We start from the raw sequence: 10,215 nt of genomic DNA on the forward strand, positions 1-10,215 counted from the left end.
CTTTCATAGGATTTGTCGGCCTGGAAAAAGTGTTCGACAATATAAAATGGTGCAAGCTGTTCGAGATTCTGAAAAAAGTAGGGGTAAGCTATAGGGAGAGACGGGTCATATACAATATGTACAACAACCAAGAGGGAATAATAAGAGTGGACGATCAAGAACGAAGGGCTCGTATTAAGAAGGGTGTAAGACAAGGCTGTAGCCTTTCGCCCCTACTCTTCAATCTGTACATCGAGGAAGCAATGATGGAAATAAAAGAAAGGTTCAGGAGTGGAATTAAAATACAAGGTGAAAGGATATCAATGATACGATTCGCTGATGACATTGCTATCCTGAGTGAAAGTGAAGAAGAATTAAATGATCTGCTGAACGGAATGAACAGTCTAATGAGTACACAGTATGATTTGAGAGTAAATCGAAGAAAGACGAAGGTATTGAGAAGTAGTAGAAATGAGAACAGCGAGAAACTTAACATCAGGATTGATGGTCACGAAGTCAATGAAGTTAAGAAATTCTGCTACCTAGGCAATAAAACAACCAATGACGGACGGAGCAAGGAGGACATCAAAAGTAGACTCGCTATGGCAAAAAAGGCATTTCTGGCCAAGAGAAGTCTACTAATAAAATACCGGCCTTAATTTGAGGAAGAAATTTCTGAGGATGTACGTCTGGAGTACAGCATTGTATGGTAGTGAAACATGGACTATGGGAAGACCGGAACAGAAGAGAATCGAAGCATTTGAGATGTGGTGCTATAGACGAATGTTGAAAATTAGGTGGACTGATAAGGTAAGGAATGAGGAGGTTCTACGCAGAATCGGAGAGGAAAGGAATATGTGGAAAACACTGATAAGGAGAAGGGACAGGATGATAGGACATCTGCTAAGACATGAGGGAATGACTTCCATGGTATTAGAGGGAGCTGTAGAGGGCAAAAACTGTAGAGGAAGACAGAGATTGGAATACGTCAAGCAAATAATTGAGGACGTAGGTTGCAAGTGCTACTCTGAGATGAAGAGGTTAGCACAGGAAAGAAATTCGTGGCGGGCCGCATCAAACCAGTCAGTAGACTGATGACCGAAAAAAAAAAAAAAAAAAAGCTCATATGTAAAGGAGGCCTTGTATAGGACGCTAGTGCGACCTATTATTGAGTACTGGTCGAACGTTTGGGACCCGTGCCGGGTCGGATTGAAGGAAGACACTAATGCAATTCAGAGGAGGGGTGCTTAAGTGTTATTGAGATGCTTCAGGAACTCAAATGGGAATCCCTGGAGGGAAGGCGGCGTTCTTTTCGGGAAACACTATTCAGAACATTTACAGAACTGCCATTTGAAGCTGACTGTCGATTCTGCTCCCGCCAACATACATCGCGCGTAAGGACCACGCCTGGCCGGCACTTGGATGGGTGACCATCCAGGCCGCCATGTGCTGGTAGTGACTGAGGGAACTCTGAAGGCACAGCTGTGCGTCATCGAAATCGTGCGTCCTCATGCATTAGATTAGATTAGATTAGATTAAGTTTTCGCTCAATAGACCCAAAAATGAGATGATTCTCGTGAATGTGGAACGTGTCAGAAAGGATAAAACAAAAAAATGAAACATGTGAATGTAATTCTGGCTCCCATGATCATTTGTCAGGATATCGCCAAAATACACTTATGCTCATAAATTAAGGATAATAATGATACGTGGTGAAACAATGCTCCGGTGGGCGGTTTGCGGATTTAAATCACCTCGTGGTACGACCATGAGGTGCATTTGACCTGCGGTCGTCGCACGGTGGCGCTGGCAGCAGTCCACATACGCAGAGGTGTGCTGCTGTATGTCAGAGTACGCTGCAGCGAGTAGGTGTGCAGACGTTTTCAGACGTGCTAATGGTGACTGTGTGTTGAAAATGGCTCAAATAACGCATATTGATGACGTTATGAGGGGTAGAATACCAGGGCGACTGGAGGTTGGTCAAACACAGCAGGTCGTAGCACGGGCCCTCCGTGTGCCACAAAGTGTGATATTAAGATTATGGCAACGATTCCAGCAGACAGGAAACGTGTCCAGGCGCTACAGTACGGGACGTCCACAGTGTACAACACCACAAGAAGACTGATATGTCACCATCAGTGCCTGCAGACGGCCACGGAGTACTGCAGGTAGCCTTGCTCGGGACCTTACCGCAGCCACTGGAACAGCTGTCTCCAGCCACACAGCCTACAGACAACTGAACAGACATGGTTTATTCGCCTGGAGACCTGCAAGGTGCATTCCACTGACCCTTGGTCACAGGAGAGCCCGTAAAGCCTGATGTCAAGAACGCAGTACATGGTAATTGGAACAGTGGTCCCAGGTTATGTTCACGGACGAGTCCAGGTATAGTCTGAACAGTGATTCTCGCCGGGTTTCATCTGACGTGAACCAAGAACCAGATGCCAACCCCCAATTGTCCCTGAAAGTGACCTGAATGGAGGTCGTGGTTTGATGGTGTGTGGTGGGATTATGATTGGTGTACATACACCACTGCATGTCTTTGACAGAGGAACTGTAACAGGTCAGGTGTATCGGGACGTCATTTTACACCAGTATGTCTGCCTTCTCAGGAGTGCTGTGGGTCCCACCTTCCTCCTGATGGATGATAACGCACGGCCCCACTGAGCTGCCATCGTGGAGGAGTACCTTGAAATAGAAGATATCAGGCGAATGGAGTAGCCTGCCTGTTCTCCAGACCTAAACCCCATCGAGCACGTCTGGGATGCTCTCGGTCGACGTATCGCTGCACGTCTTCAAACCCCTACGACACTTCAGGAGCTCCGACAGGCACTGGTGCAAGAATGGGAGGCTATACCCCAGCAGCTGTTCGACCACCTGATCCAGAGTATGCCAACCCGTTGTGCGGCCTGTGTACGTGTGCATGCTGGTCATATCCCACATTTATGTCGGGGTACATGGGCAGGAAACAGTGGCGTTTTGTAGCACATGTGTTTGAGGATGGTTTTCTCAACTTATCACCAATATCGTGGACTTACAGATCTGTGTCGTGTGTGTTCCCCATGCGCCTATGCTATTAGCGCCAGTTTTGTGTAGTGCCACGTTGTGTGGCGCCGCATTTTGCAATTATCCTTAATTTATGAGCCTGAGTGTAGGTGAATACATGAGAGTAAACTGGAACTGCTGATATTTACAGAATTAATACACTGTCAGAATGAAGCATAGTTATGCACTTTTGATAAATTTATCATACACTAAATACCTGATCTTGACTGTTGTGATCAAGAGCTGCCAAAACCTAAATCTAACAGTCGTGTTAGACGATGGTCCAACAGTCCCTGTTAAGATATTCATCTACAGAGTAGAAGGAGTTGCCTATCAAAAAGTCCGTCAAATCTGTTTAAATTGTGTTGTACCTGAAACCAACTTCTTAGTGGTTACTGGCAATTTATTGAAAATGTGTGTTCCCGAATATTGGACCCCTTTTTGAATCAAGGTAAGTGATTTTATATCTTTATGTAGATTATTCTTATTCCTAAGATTGCTACCGTTTATTGAGGTATTGGTAGGAAATAGTGACATATTACTTGCAACAAATTTCCTTAAGGAATAAATGTACTGAGAAGCAGTGGTTAGGATACAAAGTTGCTTGAACAGGTTTCTGCATGATGTTCTTGAATTTACACTACAAAAGATTCTTATTACATGCTTTTGCACGCTAAAAACTTTTGCTCGGTTTGACGATGTATCTCAGAATATGATTCCGTATGACATAATAGAATGAAAGTAAGAAAAATATGGAAGTTTCTTTATATTTATATCTCGTACATTCGACATCATTCTCGCTGCAAATACAGACTTATTTAGGCGCTTCAGCAATTCTGTGGTATGTCCTTTCGGACTGAATTTATTATCAAGTTGTAAGCCCAGAAATTTCATACTGTCAGTCTCTTCGATCTGCATGTCTTCATATGTTATACACACGCTGGGAGAAATCTCTTACAGGTTCTGAACTGCATATAGTGGGTCTTTTCAAAGTTTAATGACAGTGAATTAGCTTTAAACCATTTATTAATGTCAGTGACAGTTTGACTAACAGAAATTTCTAAATCTGCAGTTGACTTGCTACTTACTGCAGTGTTTGTATCATCTGCAAACAAACATTACCTCTCGTACGACGGTATAGTGGTGCCATTTTTCAACAGCACAGTGCTCATCTATACATGGTACATGTCTCTACAAGACTTGTTGATCCTGAGGTAGTCCTGCAGTCAGCGAGATCTCTAGATCTGTCGCTGATAGATCAAGTGTGGGGCCTGCTCAGCCATCGATTCCTACTGCAGTGTCCACGATATTGAGGACCCTTTATAACATTTGTGAACTGGATTGCCTCGCGAGAGAATACAATGATTTAATACAACCTCCCAAATCGAATCAGTGCGTGCTTCCATGCTAGAGGTAGTGCAACGTCATACTGCTAAGCTGGCTCTTAACACCATTTCTTTGCAGGTTTGATTCGATGTTGTAGTCACTGAAATAACATCACTCACCCTCTCAACCCCTGAAATTTCAATTTTGTTTCTTCCCCCCTTCCCCATTTCTGGACGCTCCACTTTGTCAGACAGTATAGGTGCCCACCTAATTTGTGCGGTTGCTTTGAAATGTTAATTATTTTATGTCAAACACCGTAAATCTGACATTTTACATATTCCGTATAAATGGAAGCATCGGTGGTAAATACTGAAATCCTCTATTTTACTTTACAGATAGACCTCGAGCCGGCCGTGGTGGCCGAGCGGTTCTAGGCGCTACAGTCTGGAACCGCGCGACCACTACGGTCGCAGGGTCGAATCCTGCCTCGTGCATGGATGTGTGTGATGTCATTAGGTTAGTTAGGTTTAAGTAGTTCTAAGTTCTAGGGGACTGATGGCCTCAGATGTTAAGTCCCATAGTGCTCAGAGCCATTTGAACCATTTTTTTGATAGACCCCGGGTAGCTGTGTGACCATCTCCTGTGCTAAAAATACGTAAGAACCATCAGACATATTGAAACGTCCCCTTAGAAAAATTAATTAATTACTGTGCTGATAAACCCCTTACGTTATTTGGTTTTCAAACAGCTGAGCAAAACTGAACGTACTCAGACATTTCTCTCTTTACTTATCCTGATCATCACTAAACTAACACACAATATTTTTAGCGCAACGCAATCTGACTTTCAATAATCCCTACAAAAGAATGGCCCTGACTAACAATAACCTATATCACTTACCTCACAAAAATCTTCGTTACTCGAACTACTGCAATACAGCTAGCGCCAATACTGCCAGCTAAATAAAAGATTCTGACTACTGAAGTCACTAACTACTGATAGGCATAGATAGCAAATGAAAGATTTTGATAAAGAACAAACAATGTATTTACCTTAATAGTGTTCAAAAGTCATAATAAATATATCAGTTCATGACATCCAGTCTTACAAATTTACTGTCTCTGATGGACACACGTCCAGATCATCCGCTCTCAAAACTCCGCCATCTCTCTCTCCACATCCGCTACTGCTGGCGGCTCACCTCCAACTGCGCAACGCTACGCGCCAGTGTTGACAACTCTAAAATACTCGAGTCGCTAGATTCAATATCAAAAGTCGCTAGAAAGTCGCTAAAACTGATTTTACTAGGGGTGTACTGAAAATTTCGTGCTGCGAATGGTGCAATAAGCCAGTGGGCAGGGGAATTAAATATTAATAAAAATTGTCTCATACATAATTGCTATATTGTCTAAATTAAATGACGCATAGCTTCCAACAACATACGTATAAAATACGCTAACGTTTAATTAAACATGTTATCATAATTGACGAAACACATAACTTGTTGTTTCAATCCCAGTAGTCAAATATACTAGAAATATACAACTATATTTGTAACAAAAGAAAGCAAGAAGTCAAATTAGGTTACAAAATATGTGCATACCGGTATGTGAGCTATTCGTCGTCGTCACTCAGAAGATCGAATAACTGTTCTGTTTCATGCTCTGACAGAACTGTAGTTGATGTGGTGGGTTGAACGTCACTCAAAGGGTGATGCTGCAGTTCGACTGTTTTTTTCGCAAAAGAGTAACTTTTGTTAGTTCCAATATGCTCCAATACGTCTGACGGTATGTCAAAAGATACACAATCTTTATTTTGTTTCTTCAGCTGGTCTCTCAGTATGATCAAAGCATTAATTGTCTTTAACGATGATCTGTTACATTGTTTAGTTTTTATAATGATCATAGAACTGAATATTCTTTCCACTTCTGCATTTGAATGCGGTAGGCATAGAACAGTCATTGCTAGCTGTGAAATCAAAGTAAAAGGATTCTCCTCTGCGGCATTTTTATACTGCAAAACCTCACTCCAAAATCGAACAGTGTTAGTAGTGTTATTCCACCTAATGAAGTTGATATTATGCCTTCCTTGGAGCATACCGTCTATGAAATCGCCACTAAAACCCAATTCTTTGGCTACATCCGCTACATCATTATTTTTATTCACTTTTATTGTTTCTTCAACATACAGCATTGACATTTTCTGAGGATCGTAACGTTACTTGGCAGTCTTTGTTGACTTTTTTATGAGTTTCAGACTTAACTGAATGCATCTCTTCTTCAAATAAACTTTATTTTCTTCAGACAAACTTGACTCAGACAATTTCTATTCAAACATAAAGCCAAGGTTCGGATTTGCGTACATATATTCGCTTGGAACTGGTGTTGTCAACAAATCAACAGTTGGAAAAACTATATTTTGTCCGAGTGACTGCATGAGGAACACAAGTGTATCTAGTAATTTAGTGTGGTCGTTGTCTTCTCCTTCAAAAGCTTTTATTGCTATTTGTACGTCTTTTAAAGTATGTTTAAGATAAAACATGTAAAGATGATTTGAGTCGTCACAATACATCTTGTACAAAATATCGACAGTGTAACAATTGTCTTGAACCATGGCAAGTGAAAAACGTAGCGTTAGTTCTTCCCACTGCTCCAGAATTCATCGTATTGCTGGTTCAATTGAAAGCCAACGTGTTGCACAGACCTTCAAAATTTTTAGTGTTTGTTTTCCACAATTTACTGTCTCATAAACCTTTTTATATTCCTCTTGTCCTTTGGGTGAACTGGAGAACCAATTGTAGGTTTCCTGTACAAGAAACTCTATGTTTCTAGGTATGGTATTCACTGAGGTGTGTGAAACTGCAAGCTGAAGAGAGTGACAAATGCAACGGATCAATACCAAATGATTCAAACCATATTCTCTCTTGAGTTGTTCGAGAAGCCCATTGTTTATTCCAACCATTGCAGAAGCATTATCTGTACCAATTCCTACCAAATTAGCGATTGGAAGTTTGAGATCTTTCAAAGAATTCACAAGAACAGCAGCCAGATTTTTTGCATCTGCAGTTTCTACTATAGCGAGTTTGAGAAATGCAGATCTAAGGTTTAGTTTTTTACACTATAGTACCGTATAACGATACCTGGCATTTTAGATATTGATACATCTGTGGATTCATCTATTAGTACACTGTATTTTTGGTTACCTATATCTTCAACCAATGATTGTGTAAAATATGGAGCCAAAACTTCAGTTATAATGTTAGTACACTTTGTACGATGTAATTGCATGTTTTTGGCGCCCTCATCACCGGAAAACACCTTCTTGCACAGTATTCCTAAATGATCTACAGCTAAAATAGAACAATGTTCAGCAATAAATAAAGAAAGGACGCCTTCCGCTCTGCTTGCTATTACAACTGTAGTTTTCGGAACAATTGTCACAGGTAAGGTGGTTTGTGTTTTTTTTAAATCAATTTTTTGTTTATGCTTAATAGTTTTCGAATACTTTCTAATTTCACACAATTTAGCATAAAACTCTGTTGCACATACTTGACATCTTGCCTTGTATAAGTCTCCAACAACTGGTTTCAGCCACCCATTGAATTCAGGTTCTGCTTCCCACGCATCCCGATATTTTTGAGCGCCCTGCTTCTTCTTCTGCAGTAAATCCATTATGTAAGCCACCACACCATAAGCTTCACTAATTTATAATCACTGAAAATACATTAAAACTCAAGCGAACTAGAGGTCATCAAACAATCTACTCACTCAGTAACTCGATGTCAGTCCTATTGTTCATTGTTCAAAACGTAATAATGTCTGAGGTACCCCCACCGAATTGTTCTTGCGTTACCACTGTGCATGTGGTAATAATTTGACTGCGAGTTAACATTTCGAAAAATTAGTGGTTGCTAGACAGAAAAGTATTTTATTATACTTAATATTACGTATGTTTTTTGTCAATTCGAAAAATAAAGGGAGTTCAAAAGTTGAAGAATTATAGATCGATACGCTGTCGACGATAACAGGCTAGTGGATAATTGTTCTATAGTCAAGGTTTTCTTACTCTGTAGGCAATTCCCAAATTCAGGTTTACTAAATGCTGAGCAATGCTACATGATCTGCCAAGAACTTAATGTAACTTAGTAAATCTAGAACAAAGTCAGTGTAGTACCCATTCTATAGTTAAAATCTTAGTTTTGTTAATGAAAATACTGGCCCAAAATAGTTTTGATTTGTACTTCAAAAATCGTCAGTACTCCAAACGTCGCCAGATAAGTCGCTAAATAATTTTTGTCGCTAGAAAGTTTTTTTTGTCGCTAAGACGAAGGCAAAAGTCGCCAATTCTAGCGACAAAGTCGCTAAATTGGCAACACTGCTACGCGCTTTTCACATCCAACTGCCCAACACTACAACAGCGACTATTCCAACAATGCCACCCAGCCACAGACTGCACACAGCACAGCTAGTGATTTTCATACAGAGCACTACGTGGCATTACCAATATAAAAACCTAAACAGCCTACTTACAGTATCTTAACGCAAATGTGGCCTTGTTTATAGCCACTATCAAAAAATACAGAAACACAAAAATATATAAGAAGATATACAGATTCTCGTACATACCAAATTATTCGAACCTTGTAAGCCCATACCATAATAACACAACGTTTTCTATGCAGTATAACATGTACTCTAATGATTACTTCCAACAGATATGTACAATTTTACTGCTTACAATGAGTTTTTAAACTTACAGAAGAGCCAGTACAGTAAACTCAGCAGTAGTCGATCCAACGTACAGTGAGCCTGTAGCTTACGCAGCCAACTAGCTAAGCTCACTATAGCAAAAACAAGCATCGTAGTGCCCTCTTCTTCCAAAGCGGACAATACACACATATGAAACACAATAAATACCATTAACAAGCGAACAACACGCAGGTATCAAATACTATAAATGCCATTAACAGAAAATCAAAGCTTACATAAGCAACCTTTAAAAATACTTGACGATTTTTTACCGTCAGAAATCATAGCAAAACTTTAAAAAACGCAGTACAAGCATAATAAAAAATACAATAAATTACAACCTCTGACATAAAGTACAATATACATTTTTTCTAGGAATATACACTACTGGCCATTAAAATTGCTACACCACAAAGATGACGTGCTACAGACGCGAAATTTAACCGACAGGAAGAAGATCCTGTGATATGCAAATGATTAGCTTTTCAGAGCATTCACACAAGGTTTGCACCGGTGGCGACACCTGCAATGTGCTGACATGAGGAAAGTTTCCAACCGATTTCTCATACACAAACTGCAGTTGACCGGCGTTGCCTGGTGAAACGTTGTCGTGATGCCTCGTTAAGGATGAGAAATGCCTACCATCACGTTTCCGACTTTGATAAAGGTCGGATTGTAGCATATCGCGATTGCGGTTTATCGTATCGCGACATTGCTGCTCGCGTTGGTCTAGATCCAATGACTGTTAGCAGAATATGGAATAGGTGGGTTCAGGACGGTAATACGGAACGCCGTGCTGGATTGCAACGGCCTCGTATCACTAACAGTCGAGATGACAGGCATCTTATCCGCATTGCTGTAACGGATCGTGCAGCCACGTCTCCATCCCTGAGTCAACAGATGGGGACGTTTGCAAGACAACAACCATCTGCACGAACAGTTCGACGACGTTTGCAGCAGCATGGACTATCAGCTCGGAGACCGTGGCTGCGGTTACATTTGACGCTGCATCACAGACAGGAGCGCCTGCGATGATGTACTCAAAGACGAACCTGGGTGCACGAATAGCAAACCGTCATTCTTTTCGGATGAATCCAGGTTCTGTTTACAGCGTCAT

This window comes from Schistocerca americana, chromosome 9 (assembly GCF_021461395.2).
Source record: "Schistocerca americana isolate TAMUIC-IGC-003095 chromosome 9, iqSchAmer2.1, whole genome shotgun sequence".
Lineage (NCBI taxonomy): Eukaryota > Metazoa > Arthropoda > Insecta > Orthoptera > Acrididae > Schistocerca > Schistocerca americana.